The sequence below is a fragment of the Somniosus microcephalus genome, chromosome 2 (assembly GCF_052327205.1).
Source record: "Somniosus microcephalus isolate GS21.2 chromosome 2, FLI_Smic_1.0, whole genome shotgun sequence".
NCBI classification, from domain to species: Eukaryota; Metazoa; Chordata; class Chondrichthyes; order Squaliformes; family Somniosidae; genus Somniosus; species Somniosus microcephalus.
Window position 1 is genome coordinate 269,014,107 of NC_140988.1, and position 21,313 is coordinate 269,035,419.

The window sequence follows — 21,313 nt, forward strand, 5'->3', positions numbered from 1 at the left end:
TGCATTCCACCCCTAGAAGGAGCGGAATTTCTGAACTCGTGTCTTTTCTTACCATTTGATCCATGCTGATCTGCCTGTTCTCATTCTTTTTCAGTGTCCTTATTCTAATTGCATTTGTAAGAAAAGTAAGACTTTTTATTTACTCCACTGAACTTTCCTGGGGTCCTTATGCTGATTCCAGTCATCACTCAAGTATTAGATATGTACCAACCTGCCAACATTGTGGAAATCCTAAGAGTAAGATTCATGATCAAAAACCTGTTCGAACTCAAGGGATGGAATTTACTTATCATTGTGAGTTATATTAAAATAGGTTGCATGTTTAAACTGAGCTGAGTGAGCCTCACTCCAAATGAGTGAGATATGGCAGGTACACTAGGGGCCCACAGAGAGAGTAGACAAGGGTAGATGTAGATGAGTAGATGAAATTTATCTAGCTTTTCAAAAGGCCTTTGATAAGTTACCACATAATAGACGAATGAATGAGGTCAGAGAATGTGGAGTCAGGGGACAACCAGCAGAATGGATAGCTAGCTGGCTTCAAGGCAGAAAGCAGAGAGTAGGGGTAAAGGGTAGTTACTTAGAGTGGCAGAAGGTGGGTAGTGGTGTTCCACAAGGGTCAGTGCTGGGACCACTGTTGTTCACAATTTATATTAACAATTTAGACTTTGAAATCAAAAACACAATTTCTAAATTTGCGGATGACACCAAATTTGGGGGATAGTCAATATTGAGGAGCCATGATGTGGAGATGCCGGTGTTGGACTGGGGTGGACAAATGTAAGAAGTCACACAACGCCAGGTTATAGTCCAACAGCTTTATTTGAAATCACAAGCTTTCGGAGCGCTGCTCCTTCGCCAGGTGAAGTGAAGAAATGCATATAGGCACAGCATATATAGTCAGAGAATACTGCCAGATGATTACAGGTAATCTTTCTAACTGCCCTTTATCACACCTCGGCACTTCACCTGACGAAGGAGCAGCGCTCCGAAAGCTTATGATTTCAAATAAAGCTGTTGGACTATCACCTGGTGTTGTGTGACTTTTTAATATTGAGGAGGACTGCAACAAATTAGAGGAAGACATTAATAAACTTGCAGAATGGGCATATAATTGGCAAATTAATTTCAACACAGATAAGTGTGAGGTATTACATTTTGGTAGGATGAATAGGGAGGTCACTTATTACTTGGAGGGTGCGAGTCTGGGTGGGGAAAAGGAGCAAAGGGATCTTAGAGTACAAATACACAAAGCACTAAAAGTAGTAACACAGGTTAACAAGGCCATAAAAAAAGCAAACCAAGCACTAGGGTTTATTTCTAGAGGGATAGAATTGAAAAGTTGTGAAGTTATCCTAAACTTGTGTCAAACCTTGGTTAGACCACACTTGGAATACTGCGTACAATTCTGGTCGCCATATTATAAAATGAGTAATGAATATGGTCAGAGAATGCGGAGTCATGGAACAAGTAGCAGAATGGATAGCTAGCTGGCTTCAAGACAGAAAGCAGAGAGTAGGGGTAAAGGGTAGCTATTCAGAGTGGTGTTCCACAAGGGTCAGTGCTGGGACTACTGTTGTTCACAATTTATATTAACGATTTAGACTGAGGTACTGGAGAGGATGCAGAGAAGATTTACAAGGAGGATACCAGAAATGCAAGGGTATACCTATCAGGAAAGGATGAACAGGCTGGGTCTCTTTTCTCTTGAAAAGAGGAGGCTGAGAGATGACCTAATAGAGATCTTTAAAATTATGAAAGGTTTTGATAGAGTAAATACAGAGATAATGGCCTAGAAATTCGGTGGGTTGCGCCACCAGTTAGCGCCTAAAGAGGGCACTCAGTGGCTTTAGCACCACTGGCCACGCCCCACGCAAAATTTAGCGGGGCGCTAATGGCGGCGTTAGCCTGTAGCGCTGTGCCACCACCGATGACGTCATCGGTGTGCGCAGCGCCCCGCTACCGCCCCAATCGCGATATTTGGTAGCGCCCGCCTCTGTAACGCCGGTCGCAAATCGTGCCCGGTTCACGGGGCCTACCTGTGGCGGTAGTGGCGCAAATTAAGGTGGAGGTGCAGGGCGGCCATTTTTTTTGGTGGCTGCCTGCCAGCACCTCCGTCCCCGGCCTCCTGATCCCCCCCCCCCGGGCAGTGCCGGCTGTGTCCTGAGAGCCCGGCACTTCTCCTCGGTGCCGGGCTCTTTTGCCGGCACTCGCGATCAGTCATCGCGCTGGTGCAGGCCCCTCCCCCTTAAGAAGGGGAGGAAGGCCTGCAGTACTGCAGCGCGCCATGCCGCAATGTGTGGCGCTGCGGCACGTTGCGCTGCGATATTCAGTTTCAGCGCCCCAAGAGGGACGCGGGGCACCTTGAGCAGCGCCTTGCGTCCCTCTTGGGGTGCTGAAACTGAATTTCCGGCGGGCGCAACGGCTCCATTCGCAACGGTAATTCCGGCGCCCAGGTGAGCTTGGCACCCCGCTTGGGGCCCCACCGAATTTCTAGGCCAATGTTTCCATTTGTGGGGAAGAGCATAACTAGAGGCCATCAATATAAGATAGTCACCAAGAAATCAAATAGGGAATTCAGAAGAAACTTCTTTACCAACTTTTTTGGAACTCACTACCACAGGGAGTAGTTGAAGCGAATAGTATAGATGTATTTAAGGGGAAGTTAGATAAGCATATGAGGGAGAAGGGAACAGAGGGTTCTGCTGATAGATTTAGATGAGGAAAGACGGGAGGAGGCTCAAGTGGAGTATAAACGCCGGCATGGACTGGCTGGGCCGAATGGCCTGTTTCTGTGCTGTATATCCGATGTAATCCCATTTTCAAACCGTTTGCACCAGTAGTTGCCCCGTCACTGCCAAGCCAACTGAGCCATCTCTGTTCATCATTACTGGGAATTTAACAACAACAACTTGTATTTATATAGCGCCTTTAACATAGTAAAACATCCCAAGGCACTTCACAGGAGCTTTATCAAACAAAATTTGACACTGAGCCACATAAGGAGCTGTTAGGGCAGATGGTCAAAGAGGTAGGTTTTAAGGAGCATCTTAAAGGAGGAAAGAGAGGTAGAGAGGCAGGGAAGTGTAGGGAGGAAATTCCAGAGCTTAGGGCCTTGGCAGCTGAAGGCACGGCCGCCAATGGTTGAGCAATTAAAATCATGGATGCTCAAGAGGCCAGAATTGGAGGAGCACAGATACCTTGGAGGGTTGTGAGGCTGAAGGAGATTACAGAGATAGGGAGGGGCGAGGCTATGGAGGGATTTGAAAAAAAGGATGAGAATTTTAAAATCGAGGAGTTGCTTAACTGGGAGCAAATATAGGTCAGCGAGCACAGGGGTGATGGGTGAACAGGGCTTGGTGCGAGTTAGGACACGGGCAGCAGAGTTTTGGATGATCTCAAATTTAAGGAGGTTAGAATATGGAAGGGTGGCCAGGAGTGCATTGGATTAGTCAGGTCTAGAGATAACAAAGGCATGGGTGGAAGTTTCAGCAGCAGATGAGCTGAGGTAGGGATGGAGTCGGGCGATGCTACAGAGGTGGAAATCGGCGGTCTTTGTGATGGTGCGGATATATGGTTGGAGGCTTATCCCGGGGTCAAATATGACACCAAGGTTACAAACAGTCTGGTTCAGCCTCAGACAGTTGCCAGGGAGAGGGATGGAGTCGGTGGCTAGGGAACAGAGTTTGTGATGGGGTGCGAAGAAAGTGGCTTCGGTCTTCCCAATATTTAGTTGGAGGAAATTTCTGCTCATCCAGGACTGGATGTCGGACAAGCAGTCTGACAATTGAGAGACAGTAAAGGGGCTGAGAGAGGTGGTAGTGAGCTAGTGCTGGATATCATCAGCGTACATGTGGAAACTGATGCTGTGTTTTTGGATGATGTTGCCAAGTGGCAGCAAGTAGATGAGAAATAGGAGGGGGCCAAGGATAGATCCTTGGGGGTAACCAGAGGGAATGGTGCGGAAGCGGGAAGAGAAGCCATTGCAAGTGATTTCTCTGGCTATGACTGGATAGATAAGAATGGAACCAGGCGAGTGCAGTCCCACCCAGCTGGACTATTAGTCAAATGTTAGATTACATTTACAAATTCAGTGAACATATCCCATAGAGAACTTTGAGTTAAATAAAATACATCAGTTCCTTATTCCAGCATAAATATTCTGAAGCATTTATTCTAATCATATCACAGAACATCTAAATGATAATGGCCAAGCTTTGTTCAAATGAAGCCAATCAGCCTTATATTAAAGATGGTACAAGCATGATATCATTTGTCTGAAACAAGATAATACTATTTCAAAGCACCGCATTTATTAGCAATGCCAGTAAGAATATAATTGTACAACTTCATGAACTTGTCTGGTATATCAATACAGTGCACAGTGTGGCACGTGCAGCAGATCCCACGTAACAGTATCCTAATAAAAGTTTATATTTTTAGTCAATAATTTTAAGTAAATTAATGCCATATGTTTGTTAAAGAGGGATGACTATCCAAATAATTCAACCTTACTTCAATGCTAGAAAGAAACAGAAAATTGATCAGTTACTGTTAGAAGTCAGATAACCGTTTGCTGCAAGATTAAGGAGTGGTAATGAAATAGGGTCAGTTTGAGGACAAATTAGGATTTGCCCAGCTCTCTTACTAAAGATAGGATCACATCAATGTGAAGCATCTAACAGAGCTTCAAGGCAGGAGTCCATTAGATATACAAAGGAGTCTCATTAATCTAAAAGGAGTGTAAATTAAGTCATGTTTCAGGAAAAACAGTTACTAATTTATGGAAAATGTGCTTTCTTTTGCATTTCTGTATTTTTCTTCACAATTTTACAGTTATTTTAGATCTTCCTCTCTTCTCTCCTCCCCAAATAGCATTCCAACCTGAGAGGGCAGGGAGGTGACCTTTATGCAAGCTGCAGTCAATGCTGCTGTATAAATAGCCACTAGGAGGTGCCACAATTGAGGTCAGTGGCCATCTGACCCCAAGGGCTAGAAATTTGATGCATGTGCACCTCTCATTAGCGCCCCCGGGGGCGCTAACGAGACACAAACGACTAAGTTCAACGGGAGTTTAGCGGCAGCGATAACCGGTAGTGCCTTGCTCCGCTGCGTGGGTGATGACGTCATCACCGTGCGCAGTACCCGTTTTCGCCCTGCTTACAAAATTGGCCCGTGCCCCTTGAATCTGCGCCCAGCGATGACAGCGACCGATTCAGGGGGTGGGAACGGAGCGGCAGGAGGCTCATGGGATGATAAATAAGGAGCATTTTCTGTTGTTAATAAGGAGGAGGTGGCGGGCGGGTGGAAAAAAAATCGGCTGACTTATTTGTCGCGGCCTGTTGCCTCTTTGAATGCGGAGTCCGTGCCGTGATCTGGCAGCCCAGCACTCCTCTTGTGTGCCGGGCTGCAGGCACGGCACCCTGCTCCCCGGTGGTCCAGGTAGAGCCCCGCAGAGCTGTGGACTTGGGCCCTCCCCTTTAATGAGGGGAGGAGCCCTTCCATGCAGCAGCGTTACGTGGCCTAGTGCGTAGCACTGCAGAACGCACCACATCGATATTCGGGGTTAGCGCTCTAAGAAGGAAGTGGAGTGCTATTTTTCGCCGGGCATTAAATTTAGTGCCCAGGCGATGTTAGCGACCCAAAATGGCCGCTAGCGAATTCTTCCCCCCAAATGTTCTTTTCTGGCCTGTGCAGAAGCACTTAGCATCTGCTCAGCATCTCTCCTAAAAGTGCGTCCAGAAGCAAGAACTTTTCTATGAGGAATTATTGTAACGAGGACATACCCTGCCACTCCTTCTACACTCTCGCCCTTTGGCACTGGACACGATTATATTTTACTTTCTATTAGATTTAATGAAGCTATTTAAAAGATATATAGGAATGACAAGGAGAAGTCCAGATAATTAGCATGTGCAGTGCTAAATTGCAGATATGTAAACTGCAAGAGAAGCAGCAGTGCCATGGAGTGGAGGGTTCTAGGGTCCAGTTCTCTAGTGTGGGAAGCTACAAAGTGGATGAAAGGCAATTCCGACATGGGGGCGGGGGGAGAGGGTGAAGGACGGAGGGACCGGTAACGCCCTACATAAAGGGGGAGGAAGAACAGAAAGTAAACCAGATATATATTTGTTTTTGAGATGTGGGCAAGGCTGGCTGGGCAGTCCGTCAGGACGTTGTTTTAAGTACAGAAAGTTTTCTGACTATTTCCCTCTGACCTGGAAATGTTTCAATAATTAATAGCTACAGGCTGTGTACTTAAAAAAATAAGGCTGATGAATATAAACCACGTGTTTTGAAGATCTGCAGCCTTTCCTAGTTTATTACTAACTGAATTTAATGACACATAACAAACCTCCTTTACCAACTTTTGATCAACTCTTTGAGGCAATTTATTCTGAAGACCTATATCATGTTTCCCCGCAGTCATTGGCAGCTGATATCGGCCAGGAATGGAAACCATTTCACTTTGGTTGGCCTCTGGGAGTATGTGTCATTTTTCACAGTGATTTGGTCTACGTTACATGGGTGGGTGACTCTGAAGGCATGTTTAAAGAGAAGTGGCAAATAAATAATAATAGCAAAAGCACCAGCATCTCTCATGTTATCTGATGAAGCTAGTAATTTAATAATATGTTAATAGCACCTGCAGAGCATTTTGATAATTTGATGCTTTAAATCAGTTCTCAGGAGCATACAGAGGACTCACAAAGGCTCATAGAAAGAAAAAAATGACTTGCATTTTTATAGTGCCTTTTACAACCTCAGGACGACCCCCAGCGCTTTACAGCCAATGAAGTACGCTTGAAGTTTAGTCACTGTCATAAGCTGTATTACAATAATACAGGGTAACTATGGACATATGTGGATGCAGTGTTATGGTCTCATTGCACTAACAGGGGATGCACAGTGTTTCTTCAACAATTCATTTAACTTATCTAAGAGGTGTATAGTCACAGGTTTAGTGTATGGGGTCCATTCAAAGTGTAATATGTTAGGTAAACACTGACTATGCCTTTTCACCACTAATGCCTTTCACTGTTTTCATTTCCTGAGCTAATTGACTTTTGAAATATGACATCAGCCTTGTAAACCAAGCTAGCAATATAATCCACAGTTTGAGGATATTTAACTATTCTTTTTTTACCAGTTTATATGATGTTCAGGTAAGGTATTATTCTGCTTATTAAAAAAATGTGTATGCATTCAAACATCTATCAAGTGGGCAGTATAGTAGATTTTGACATTACAAGTAAATGCGCCTCAAATTCTCTTTCCATATAATTGCTACAGTTGACTACAAAAATGTGCATTCAGAGGAAAAGTGCCCAAAGGCAGAATTAAATTGCTGGCTAGTTTGACTTCCTGTCATTTCCATAAATTCTCCTTCCTTTGGTCCTGATCTCACCATGCTCAGGAATGGTTCTATTTATAGCAGTAACAGATAAAGTTTTCATTAAGGCCATGAGAATGCTTTCGCCTGCAATAGCTGTTGTTCATGAAAACAGCTAAAGAGATGTAGTGTAATGATGGCAGTGCTACTTTTAGTAAACAGTCCCCCAACACCTGCATCACTTGGCAAGTAATACTGGCCTGCGTATGCCAAATTCTTGTAATTCAAAGAGAGTACTGATGCTTATTGTGCATAGTTCTTCAATAAGAAGCTGATGACATTCAGTGGAAACTATGCCCCTTGTTAGTAATTAGTTTAGCGTTAACAACAGAATGGCTTCTTTACATTGTGGTATCTGATAAAAAATGTAATCATTGCTACAAGTTACTGGTACAGTTTGCTATGGTAAACTAATCAGTACTTTCTTAGCATTCTCAAAATTACTGTCTGGCTGCACTTCCTGTCATTACAACAGCACTAGACTCCCTGGTTCTTTCCTTTTTTGCCTTTTGTTTTCACTATGTCAAATGCCGGGTCCAATTCTAGTACTTATACATGAAGACTTCATTACGCAAATCAGCCTGCCACGGAGCAGACAGGTACTCCTTTCTGTCAGAGTCATTTCACTTCAATCTGTTCTGAATGTCGGCATCTTCTCTTCGTTTTGGTTGAGTTTCTGTCAGCTGTTCCCCAGGTCACAATGTCAAACTGACCTTGGGGTTTGACAACCCAGGATATTTGTGAAAGGTCTTAAAGGTCTTTGGATGCACATTGTGGTGTACACATCTGGCCTAAGTCATTGCTATAGTCACAAACCTTTAATGGCTGTCTTTCTCATGTAAAGTGTTTTTGTGTTTTCCACAGAATTATTTTCAAAAAAGGCAAAAAAAAAGGATTAAAGACTTCTAAATTTTTAACCGTACATTCCACCTTGAAAATAAAAAAATCCATAAATAAATTCCTGACCTTGAAGCTGCTTTGGAACAGACGTTGTTATTCATTCATCCAAGAAAAAAATAGCACTGGTGCAGGTTCAGGCTAAGCTGAGTACACACACCCCATCTGACTGAGTCTGGAGAGGCCTACACCTCCCACACCATTGGCTTTATAATTGGAAATTCCTACGTACAAAAGGCTCTGCCTACAGGACTTCTGCAGACTAACAATCGGTTTGCAGTGCTTCACTGGGCATGAGGTCCTTGGCAGAAAGCCATTCACTATCATAAAAGTGTTTGTGAAAGAAATTGTTCCATTTTAGCCAACTTTTTTTTTCGCTGGGCCCGGCATCCACCCCCACCTCTTCAATGGAATGTGTTAATAATTTGCTTTGTGGAGATGAAAGACCCTTTGATAGCAATAGCGTAAACACATCTCACTCAGCTCAAAGGTCTTTGTCTAACAACGAAAGAACAGTCTTTCAAACAGTGACTGGGTGGAGAAAACAGTCAAAATTCCTAAACACAGCTTCAGCCCTCACCTGCTAAAAGTCATATACCGTGAAGGGCAAACCTGCTACTTATATACTTCTGGAAATTATTTCATGTGCAGTCTTGATAGAGATAAGAAAAATAATAATAAACCATAAGAAATTAATTTTTAACATAAAAGTATTTTGCTTGTTTGTAAAAGGGCACATGTGAAAAATGTTGGTATCGGGCATCAGCAAAATATCAAGCATTTTTTGTAATCACGACAAAGTCCAAAAGCAAATGAACCTGTTCTGGGAAATCTTTTAATTGAAGGCCTTGGAGAGGAGATGTACCAGAATGATACCCGGGATGAGGGACTTCAGTTATATGGACAGACTGGAGAAGCTGGGATTGTTCTCCTTGGAGCAGAGAAGGTTAAGGGGAAATGCAATAGAGGAGTTCAAAATTATGAGTGTTTTGATAGAGTAAATAAGGAGAAACTGTTTCCACTGATGGCTGGGGTTGGTAACCAGAGGTCACAGATTTAAGATAATTGACAAAATAATGAGTGGGGAGATGAAGAGAAATATTTTTATGCAGTGAGTTGTTATGATCTGGAAAGCACTGCCTGAAAGGTGGTGGAAATAAATGCAATAGTAACTTTCAAAAGGGAATTGGGTATAAAAAGGAAAAAGGAAAATCTGCAGGACTATGGGGAAAAAGCAGGGGATTAAGACTAATTGGAAAGCTCTTTCAAAGAGCCGGCACAGGCATGATGGGCCGAAAGGTCTCCTTCTGTGCTGTAAGATTCTATGATTCTATGACCTGCAAGTATAATCTCTTTTAATGACAAAAGTTTTTACACAACTGAGGTGATCCTTATTTCACAGTAAAACTATAAACAAAAATAACGATTATATTGCAAAAAAGGCTTATTTCCTTATCCTGAGGAAATTCATTTATTTTCTTTTGTAAAAACATTAAATTAATTCCTCAAATTAAGAAGAATAGTAAATCTAATTTTATGCATGAACTGCAAATATTTGACCTCCAGTGAAAGGTGATTAATAACAGAAACCAGCTATTTAGCCTTTTGCCCTCATCATCTTGACATGATGCTACACAAATCAATAAGGCTGCCTGTCACTCAAATCCGTTTACCACAATTGGGGTAAATTCCTTCGGCCAAGTTGAAGACTGGAGCTAGTTATGGAAGCAATCCACTACACAATCTGGACAAGCTAAAAGGATTCACTGACTCCGCTGCAACTGCAGGATATAGGGCTAGATTTTCAGTAGCTTGCGCCAGCAGTTAGCGCCTTAAGAGAAGTGATTTCCGGGCGCTATGCGTGTAGCGCCCGGGCGCAGCGCAGTTTGCGCTCCGCCCCAAATTAAGTTGCCCGTTAGCGCCGGCGCAAAGTTTAGCGCCCGCCCGGATGCGCGCGCAGAAAATGACGTCACATCCTCGTGCAACGCCCTTTGACCGCCCCGATTGCAAACTTCAGTCGGACCGCCCCATTGTGCGGCGGGCGGCCGGAGCGTTTGGAAAAAGGAACGCAACACAACCAGCGCGGGCCCCGGGGGGCGCTAATTAAAGGGAACGTCCTCTCCAGTATAAAGGCCATCCTTTTTTCAGAAAACAGTCTTGTGCAACGCATTTCTGGAGACACAACAAGGAGGATAGCTAACTGGTTTCAAGCAGCAAGAGCCAGGTATTTTTGGACTCAGGCAATAGCGCTGCAAGTGGCCATTTGGAAATTAGACTGTTTGCCAGGATTTGATGGGGGCTGCATGGGGTGCCAACGCGCAGCTGCAGCGCCATATCCGTAGGGCTCGCAGACGCATTGTGAGAGGGGCAGCCCTGGCTAGAGGCAGAGGGGGCTACAGGCGTCGGCCACGTAGGCCTTACCCAGTCAGGCTATACCGCCAGCAGCGCTCCTACCTAAACATGAGTGCCGCGCGATGTGTTAGAAGGCTCCGATTCCGAAAGGAGGTGATTGCAGAGATCTGCCACCTGCTTCGCCGAGATCTGCGGCCAAAGCTCAGGTGCAGGACGTCTCTGTCGGTGGAAGTGAAGGTGACGGTGGCATTGAACTTCTATGCCACCGGCTCCTTCCAATACGCTGCTGGGGACATAGCAAACATCTCCCAGTACGGCGCGCATCGCTGCATCCGCCACGTGACCGAAGCACTGTTCAGAAGGAGAAGCCAATTCATCTCCTTCCCCATGGCCCTCGAGAGCCAGCATCAGCGCGCATTGGGATTTGCCAGACTCGGGGAATTCCCCTTGGTGCAGGGCGCCATTGACTGTACGCATGTGGCTTTGCGGGCCCCTCTGGAGCATGGCGAGCAGTATCGCAACAGGAAGGGCTACCATTCTCTGAATGTGCAGCTGGTATGTGACCACAAGCAGCGCATCATGGCAGTCAATGCCAGCTTCCCAGGCAGCAGCCACGATGCCTTTATCCTGCGGCAGAGTACTGTGCATGACATGTTCCAGGCACAGCCTTCCCCAAGAGGATGGCTCATCGGGGACAAAGGCTATCCTTTGTGCACCTGGCTCATGACCCCGCTTCGCGCGCCCAGGACCGCTGCTGAAGAGGCCTACAACGAGAGCCATCAAACCACCCGCAACATCATCGAGCTAACTATTGGGGTCCTCAAGCAGCGGTTCCGCTGCCTTGATCGCTCCGGAGGAGCTCTCCAGTATTCGCCGGACCGGGTCTCCCAATTTGTGGTGGTTTGCTGCATGCTACACAACCTGGCTATCCGCAGGACTCAGGCACTGCCACCTGACGTTGGACCAGCACCTCAGGAGGAGGAGCAGGAGGAGCATGAGGAGGAGGAGGAGGAGCAGGAGTACGTTCCCAGGAGGGAGCGACCAGGGCCAAGGGCCGCACGACGCCACCTTATTACACGGTACTTCTAAGCCCCCTGTCAGGGAATGGCCAGGGGCCATGAGGGAAGATGAATGCAGCCGCTCCGCAAGCCCTCAGCCGGCGAAGCCAACAAACACTAAGAAGAACAACCATGGAGACTGCATGAATAAAGATAATTTTTTATTGCACAAAAATGAAAAGCCCTTCCCACATGAATCCCCAAAAACAATAAACGGGCCCCACAAAAAGCCCAACAAACGACTCACTCGCACAAACTGGGGAGGAGCCACTCCACCTTTATTGAAACCGGGCCTCAACGTCGGCCTAACGCAAAAAAAAAGCCCTCCAAAAGCACAACCATGGGCAAAATAAAGATGGCCACCGCCATATTAAAGGAAAGCTGGCCACACCCTCTACTGAGTGGCCCGCGAGGGCGAGACCTTGGCCAGCATTTTGCCTCCCCTGCCCTGCCTGCTGCTCCTTCGCAAGCTCTGCCCAGTGGCTGCTGCGAGGCTGGGGGAAGGCGCCTGAGGCTCAGATGCCCTTCCGCCAGATGCCGCTGGGGGGCGGCCTACACGGCGTTTGGGCCTCGAGGGGCCGTCTGCTGAGTGGCGCACCTGAGCCTGGCCACCATCAGCTGCAGCCGCTTGCCGTCGACGCCCCAGAGGGGGAATGGCGGCGACGGATGGCGCAATGTGGGCCAGCTGGCGTCTGGGATGCGCTGGCTGGTGCTGTGGCGCGGTGGCACTCGGCCGGGCCCACACTGCAGGATCCGCAGCAATCAGCCGACGGCCGGCTTGCTGGGATGGTCCAGCGCGGCGCCTGCCCTGGCGATGCCTGCCTGAGACAGCGCGTGTGGCAGCAGTGAGTGGCCCTGTGGTCCTGGTGTGCGCGCGCATCACATCCGCCAGGGTCTTGACGGCATCAGTTAGCATGCGGCCAGTCGCGGCAGTTGCTGCCCCGAACTCGCGCACACTGGTCGCCAGCGACTCGATGGCCTCAGGCATGCGCCCCACCACGCTCATGAGCTCCGTGTGGCGCCGGTCCGAGTCGTCGGCCATCTGATCGAGCTTCCGCACCTCCTCCGAAGTGAAGGTGTCCGGACTGGAGTCGCGACTCTCCCGCTGGGGAGGAGGGGGCCGAACTAGGGGACCCTTGCCGCGTTGGTGACGGCGAGTGTGCCGAGCAGCAGCACTCCCCTCTGATCCTTCCCCCCTTTGGGGGGAAGGCCGCGGGCCACGCGCACGGCTGCTGGGTGGCTGGACGCCACTGGTCCCAGAAGCTGCATTGCCCTGCGACAGTTCCTCCAGGCACTCGTCCAGTGAGGAGGTGTCAAGCATTTCCTCCTCTCCTGCGGGACGTGACTGTTCCCCCGAAGGTCCGGCTTGCTCCTCCTCCTCCTCCTGGTCGGAGGTGCTGTCACTGGCAGCCTCAGGGTCCTGGTCGTCACCAGCTGAAAGCAGGAATGCACAAGAGTAGCTTCAGAGTGAGGAGACGGCGTCAGCGAGGGAGTTAGGACTGGTGGGATTCAGCGCATTGGTGGGACAGTGGCAAAGGAGGTAGCTCGGATGGGCCAGTGCGACGCGAGAGGGCCAAAAGGCGAGGTCCTTACCATTGCCGGGCAGTGGAGGGTCGGATACACCGCACGCTGTGGGGACAATCACACGGGCTCCCATGAGCACACACACGCGCTCCTCCAGCCGAGTGAGCTTCTGCAGCTTGGCGCGGCCACCCCTGGCACGGGCCTGGCGATTAAACGCTACTTTAGCCTGCAAGAGAAAGGACGGGCTGTAAGTGCGCAGTGAAGCCCTGATGTAGTGTGCACTGCCTCCCATGGTGGAATAGCTTGGACAGAGTGAAGCCCTGATGTAGTGTGCACTGCCTCCCATGGTGGAATAGCTTGGACAGAGTGAAGCCCTGATGTAGTGTGCACTGCCTCCCATGGTGGAATAGCTTGGACAGAGTGAAGCCCTGATGTACTGTGCACTGCTTCCCATGGTGGAATAGCTTGGACAGAGTGAAGCCCTGATGTAGTGTGCACTGCCTCCCATGGTGGAATAGCTTGGACAGAGTGAAGCCCTGATGTAGTGTGCACTGCCTCCCATGGTGGAATAGCTTGGACAGAGTGAAGCCCTGATGTACTGTCCACTGCCTCCCATGGTGGAATAGCTTGGCCAAAGTGTAGAGTGCCGAATGGCCATTTGATGCTCATGACTGTCCCAATGCTGCTGGCTGAGGGCTGGCCAATAGGACTTTCAGGTCCCTTTGCCCATCATGTCAGGTGTACATGCAAGAATGAGGAGGAGACTGGAAAGGCTACTCACCCTCACAATCCTGGTCAGATCGTTGTATTTCTTACGGCATTGTTTGTGGGTCCTGGGGGCCTCGCCGGTGAACGTCACCCTCTGGGCGATCTGCTTCCAGGCTTTGGTGTAGTCGTGGTGGGTTGGATTCCTCCCACTCTCTGGAAACAAGATCTTGCGCCTCACCTCCAGAGCTGTGACCATTATGTCCAGATCACCCTCTGAGAAGCGCAGGGCACGCTGACGGGCCTTCTCTGGCGTTGCCATGACTCCCTGGGGCTGAGCAGTAGTGTTGAGGCCTCTTTGCAAGGCTGCAGTGTGCAGGGCGTGGCAGCAGACCAATTCGTCCCTTCCCCCTTTAAGAGCTGGTCGGCACCACGGGGTCTGCTGTCAGTGCAAAAATGACCGCACCCGTGCTGCGCCCCGCCTGGGCGCTATCCCTCTGGACCGCCGGCTTAGCGCCTAAAGAGAGTAGTGGAACGCCTCTTTTAGCGCTCCACCAACCTCTTAGGGCGAAGCCACTGAATTCCCGGCAACGGGGCGCTACTTTGGGGCGGGCGCTAACTTCGGGCGGGCGCTAAAGTTAGCGCCCCAAAACTGCCTATACTGAAAATCTAGCCCTAAAGGCCTGAATTTACTGGAAACTTGCACCATAGTAATGATGCATTAACAGCAGGCGCCATTATTAATGCATACAAGTTCCAGGAGATAATGGAGTAAGTGAGTTATGCCATTTTTAGTGTTGCGACATAATTTGCTGGGACTTTTGCGCTGCTCTGCCGTTAGCTTCAATAAGCTGATAAAAGTTCATTCGCATCGCTCAGACCACCATCAGGTCACTGGTGATCCTCAATTTGCTGGATTTACACCATTTACATCATTGGGCATCAGCAAAATATCATGCATTTTTTTGTAATCATGACAAATAATTAATTAATTGATTTCCACCACAGCCACTTAGACTGAAAAATAATGGCGTGGGTGACCTGGTATTGATGTGATTTATGGCCCTCACTTGACTTTCAGCCTGGAAGGCCAACAAAGGAACCATTAAGGCTGTGGAGCCTTGCTCCAACAGACTGGAAATTGTTTTCAGAATTTTCTTTTTCTAATTCTCTCACTTTTGGCAGTCTTTTCTTGCCAGTTTTGCCATCCAGAGTGCAGTCAGTTTCTGAAGGGAATTACTTTCAGGGCCCCCGCTTATTTCTACGCATTAGAAAGGTGAAAGCATTTTAATGGCTTATTCACTGGACATTCCCCTGTTGCTGATTATTATGGACGACCTGGAGGAGGAGCTGAGGGAGCAGGCGTATCGCGTGAGGCACCATGGCTGGAGACTGAATCGATCTTGCTGCTACCCCACCACAGACAGTGTACAGGGAACGGATATCATTTGAGGCACTGTCGGAGGAGCTTTGCGAGTGCAGACTGCGCTTCACCAAGGAAGCAACTGGCCACCTCTGTGAGAGGCTCCATGAAGGCCTGAGCCTACCTCCCACCGGGACTTGTCTGTGGCAAGGAAGGGGATGACAGCCCTCAATTTCTATGGCTCAGGCTCCATCCAGTCAGGCACTGGAGACCTCAAACATCAGCCAAGGAGCTGTGAGGCCCTACATTCAATGAGTGACAGCTGCCATCTTCCACAGGGGATTGGATTTCATTCCCTGCGCAGCAAAGAGACAAGTCCATGAACTTCTGCAGGATTGCTGGCTTCCCCAGGGTGGAGGGGACAAGGAGGTGGATGAACCCCGAGGGACAAAATTGTGCGATCTTTCCTTTAAATCTTCCTGCGACATTTCTGTGGATAAAGGGATGAGCAGGCACTAAAGAATACTTTTTACAGCCTTTTAAAAAGTTTAAAAAATATTATTAACTTTTTAAAGTTGATTTCAGAATTGCAGCTTACTTATCTCCCAGTGCTACACCTCAGTCTGAGTTTTTGGATGAGACGCCCTGTCTGCCCTCTCAGGTGGACGGAAAAGATCCCAAGGCACTATCTCGAAGAAAAGCAGGGGAGTTCTCCCCGGTGTCCTGACCAATATTACTTCTCAACCAACAACACTAAAACAGATTATCTGGTCATTATTGTATTGATTTCTTTGTGGGTTCAATGACGAGACATTTATGAAAGAGAATGTCTTTTAATCTAAAGTATGTTCAACTCTTTTTAACAGCTTTACAGGAGACATCATGCTAGTGATCCATCTAGAATGAAACTGAAACTAAACTCAACTGCTTGTCTCTCACATGACCTCTGCTGGTCAGGCATAAGTAATCAATACATGCAAACATGCTGGTAAGGCATCATAATCAAACAGGCAAATACCATCACTATTTGCTGATATCATTACATCTCCTTTTCTTAAAACAAAAGTATTTTACTTTTAACTAACAACATGTTTTCTTTGTATTAATCTGCATTTTAACTGTAACACTTAATGAACTTACATTATCACTATCATGATCAAGGTTTTTTAACCTTGCTTTGTGTGTTCACATGAAATATGTAAATACACTAGAACTTGAAGAAAGAATAAGATAACATTACTTCCTTCTATAACAATAGTCCTTAAATTTGCTCAATGAGTCTCTCAGGAGGCTTCACGTGTCTTGAGGATTTTCTGATTGATTGTCCTTGAATCTGAGTTGTTGCCTCAGATGATGGTTTCTCAGCTGTGTGATCAGGTTGTTCAACAGTATCAGTCTTTTGACCTGCTGTGTGATCAGGTTGTTCAACAGTATCAGTCTTTTGACTTGCTGTGGCTGGTCCCATGAGAAGATCTCGACAATTTCTTCTCAGAACAGCACCCTCATCTGTCTGAATGGTGTATGATCTTGGTTGAACTTCACTCAGGACAGTTCCCTTCTGAGTCCATATGTTTGTTTTGTCTTTGAACCTTACTTGGTCACCAGTGTGGAGTTCAGGTAGGTTTTGTGTTCCTCTGTCATAGTACTACTTTTGCTTTTCTTTCTGTTGCTCTTTGAACTTCCTCACTTTCTCCCCCTCTTTTGTTTTCAGGAGGTTCTCCGGGATGGGTAGGTTTGACCTTAGCCGACGTCCCATAAGGAGTTGGGTTGGTGACTTACCACACTCGAGCGGCGTTGTGCGGTATACAAGCATGCTCTGGTAGAAGTCAGTTCCACTGTCTTTTGCCTTGTACATCAGTCTTTTCACTGTCTGGACCGATTTTTCCACTAGTCCATTGGACTGTGGAAAGTGAGGACTTGACGTTGTGTGGACAAAGTCCCACTCTTTGGCAAAGTGTCAGAAACTTGCATTGTAAAACTGGGGTCCGTTGTCTGTGAAGACCTCGCTTGCCACGCCATGTCTGGAGAATATGGCTTTCATACATCTTATCACAGCATCTGCAGTGGTGGTGTACAGGGGAACAGGACCGCTCCCAGCCAGACAGAGGGAGAGATGCACAGGACGTACGCAATACCTCAGACAGAGACAATCCATTAAGAGACAATAAGCAGACATGCAGCAGCATCTACTTCCGCCTTATGGATCAGAAAATGAAAAAAATCAAGGACTAATTAATAGAAAGAACTGTAACCAAGTAGTATTAGCATTTATAGACAACTGAGATGATCTTTTTTTCCCACATTTAGACACGACAAACACATATCATTCTTTAACATATCATAGTAAAAGATCAAACTTAACATGAAAGCCTTATATATTTCGACCTGGAATATCCAAGGTCTACGCTCTTCGGTGCTCGACATGAAGAGTAGGACCCCAGAGTTCATAGATGAAACTAAAGATCTAGATATTATCATTTTACAGGAAACTTGGTATAAAGGAAAAGGACACACTGGCCGTCCCCAAGGGTACACAGAGCTGGTGGTCCCCTCCAATAAATTACCAGGAGTAACCCAAGGCAGAGACTCCGGAGGCATACTGATTTGGTTTAAAACAGAGCTTAAGAATTACATCAAATTTATAAAAAAGGGCGAAAACCACATGTGGCTCAAAATTGAGAGGGAGATTATCTCTAACACCCAAGATGTTTTCATTTGCGCACTCTATATCCCCCCAATGGAATCCCCGTACTTTAAAGAGGACACCTTCTCCAACATTGAGGGGGAAATTATCCAATACCAGGCCCAGGGGAACGTGTTGATCTGTGGTGACCTCAATTCAAGAACTGGTGAAGAACCAGACTTCACCAATAATCAGGGAAACAATTACATATTCGGGAATAACCACTTCGATATCCCTTCCCTTCCATACAGGCATAACTGCGACAAGCAGACAAATACCAACGGAAAACAGCTCCTGCATCTCTGTCGAAGCCTGGGTCTGTACATTGTCAATGGTAGGTTCATAGGAGACCTCCTAGGAAGATCGACCTATTGCTCACCTCTTGGCTGCAGCACCGTAGACTATATGATTACAGATTTGGACCCATCCTCTTTCAGAGCATTCACAGTCAAACCACAAACAACACTGTCAGATCACAGTCAAATTACTATGTATCTTAAAAAGACAGAAACAAACAACACAGAAACACAACCCAGTAAACTGTACAACACCAAAATATCGTACAGATGGGCCAAAAACGACACGGAAAAATACCAGAAAGCAATTAGCAATGAATCAACTCAAGCTCTCTTGGACACCTTTCTGGATAACATATACACTCACAATAAAGAAGGCGTAAACCGGGCAGTGAATAACCTAAACAATATTTTTGATAATTTGGCAACAGGGTCAAACTTGAAAGCTCGCAAGAACAAACCCAAAACAAAAAACTATGAAAAATGGTTTGACCCAGATTGCCATAACATGAGGAAAAAACTTAGAAAAATATCAAACCAAAAACACAGACATCCAGAAAACGAGGAATTACGCCTTACTTATTGTCAGACACTAACACAATACAGAAACACACTCAGAACCAAAAAAGAGCAATATATTAAGAATACACTCAGCTCCATGGAGGAATCCATTGATTCCAATTGTTTCTGGGACAACTGGAATACATTACACAAAAAACAACACGACAAATTGGCCATTCAAAATGGAGACACATGGGAAAACCACTTTGAAAAATTATACCAGAAAAACACACTAAGGCCAGAGCAACACCAAATGTGCAAAAAACTGGAAAAGCTCGAAATGGCCATAAAAGATAACCAAAACCCGCTAGACTCCATAATAACAGAAAAAGAACTTTTTGAAAAACTCAAGGACCTGCGACCAGGAAAAGCTTGCGGGGCAGACAGCATACTAAGCGAGATGGTTAAACACACAGACGATAAAATGAAACTGGCTATCCTAAAACTCTTCAACTTGGTTCTGAGTGTCGGTTACTTCCCTGACATCTGGAACAAAGGACTCATAACGCCCATATACAAAAGTGGGGACAAAGTCGACCCAAATAACTATCGAGGCATCTGTGTAAACAGTAACCTGGGGAAGGTATTCTGTAGCATCATAAACAAAAGACTTATAAACTTCCTTGAGGAGCACAATATCTTGAGTAAAAGCCAAATTGGATTCCTGCCAAACTATACAACATCAGATCATATCTTCACCCTACAGACCCTAATTGACAAACACGTTCATCAAAAAAAAAGCAAAATCTACGCATGCTTTATAGATTTCCAGAAGGCTTTCAACTCCATCTGGCATGACGGTTTATTCCTGAAACTTATCGAAAGCGGGGTAGGGGGAAAAACATATGATGTAATTAAATCAATGTATACAAACAACAAATGTGCAGTTAAAACTGGAGACAAACAAACAAAATACTTCCCACAGGGGCGGGGGGTGACGTAGGGCTCGCCAATCTCACCGACACTCTTTAATATTTACATAAATGAATTGGCAAAACTACTTGAACAATCTACAGCACCCGGCCTCACCCTATATGAATCCAAGGTTAAATTCCTCCTCTATGCAGACGACCTGGTTCTGCTGTCACCAACTAAGGAGGGTCTACAGCAGAACCTGGATCTGCTGGAGTCGTACTGCCAGACTTGGGCCCTGACAATAAATCCTCAAAAAACCAAAGTCCTTGTGTTCCAGCAAAGATCCAGACATCAGGGACCCAAAATAAATTTCACACTAGGAACAACCAAAATTGAACAAACCACTAACTACACATACTTGGGCTTAAAAGTCAGTTCTACGGAAAATTTCAAACTGGCTGTGAATGAACTGAAAGAGAAAGCAAGAAGGGCTTTCTATGCCATTAAAAAATCAATCCAAATAGAAATCCCAATTAGCATTTGGCTGAAAATTTTCAAATCAGTAATTGAACCAATTGCACTCTATGGCAGTGAGGTATGGGGACCGCTAACACAACAAGAATTTGCAAAATGGGACAAACACCCAATTGAGATCCTACATGCAGAATTCTGTAAAAGTATCCTCCGGACTCAAAGGAAAACCGTAAACAATGCATGCAGGGCAGAACTAGGCCAATATCCATTAATAATCACTATCCAAAAAAGAGCCACCAAATTTTGGAAACACCTAGAAATGAGCAACCCCCAATGCTATCATTACGAAGCCCTGAAATGCCAAGAGAGGACCATAAAGAAGAATACCCTCAGTCAACTAGTCCTGGGACTCAGTGAAGTAACTACTAACACTACTAACAATAACCAGCCCCAGGACAGTGACAGCGTAACACAAAGAATTCGACCCAACACAATCGTCGCTAAGCAAAAGGAAAAATATCTGTCATATTGGGCAGAAACAACAAAAACCCAACGCAAACTCAATTGCTACTTGGCCCTAAACAGACAATACAACATGGCTGATTACCTGACCATGGTAAAGGATAGCAAACTGAGAAAAACTTTGACAATGTACAGACTTAGTGAACATAACCTGGCGATCGAAAAAGGTAGACACAGACAGACCCGGCTACCAAGAGAGGACAGGATATGCTCTCACTGCAGTCAGGGAGTGGTGGAGACAGAGATGCACTTCCTCACAGCTTGTAGAAAATATCAGGGCATAAGGGAGAATTTCTACCCAAAATTCACAAAAATATGCCCGGAATTCAGAAATTTGAATGACGACCAAAAACTCCCATACCTACTAGGGGAAGAGAGAAATTGCGTAACACTAGCGGCACACTATGTTACAGCTTGCCATAAACAGAGGGACAACCACTGAATATAAGAAAAGAGTATATCTAAATTATATGAAAGTATATTTATACACTCAGGGATATATCTGTTTATACACTGTATGGATAGATCTGTGTTTTTGTGAACAAACATGACTGTTTTCCGATGCTTTGGCAACATAAGATGTAACTTGTCATGCCAATAAAGCGATTTGAATTGAATTGAATTGAATACAGT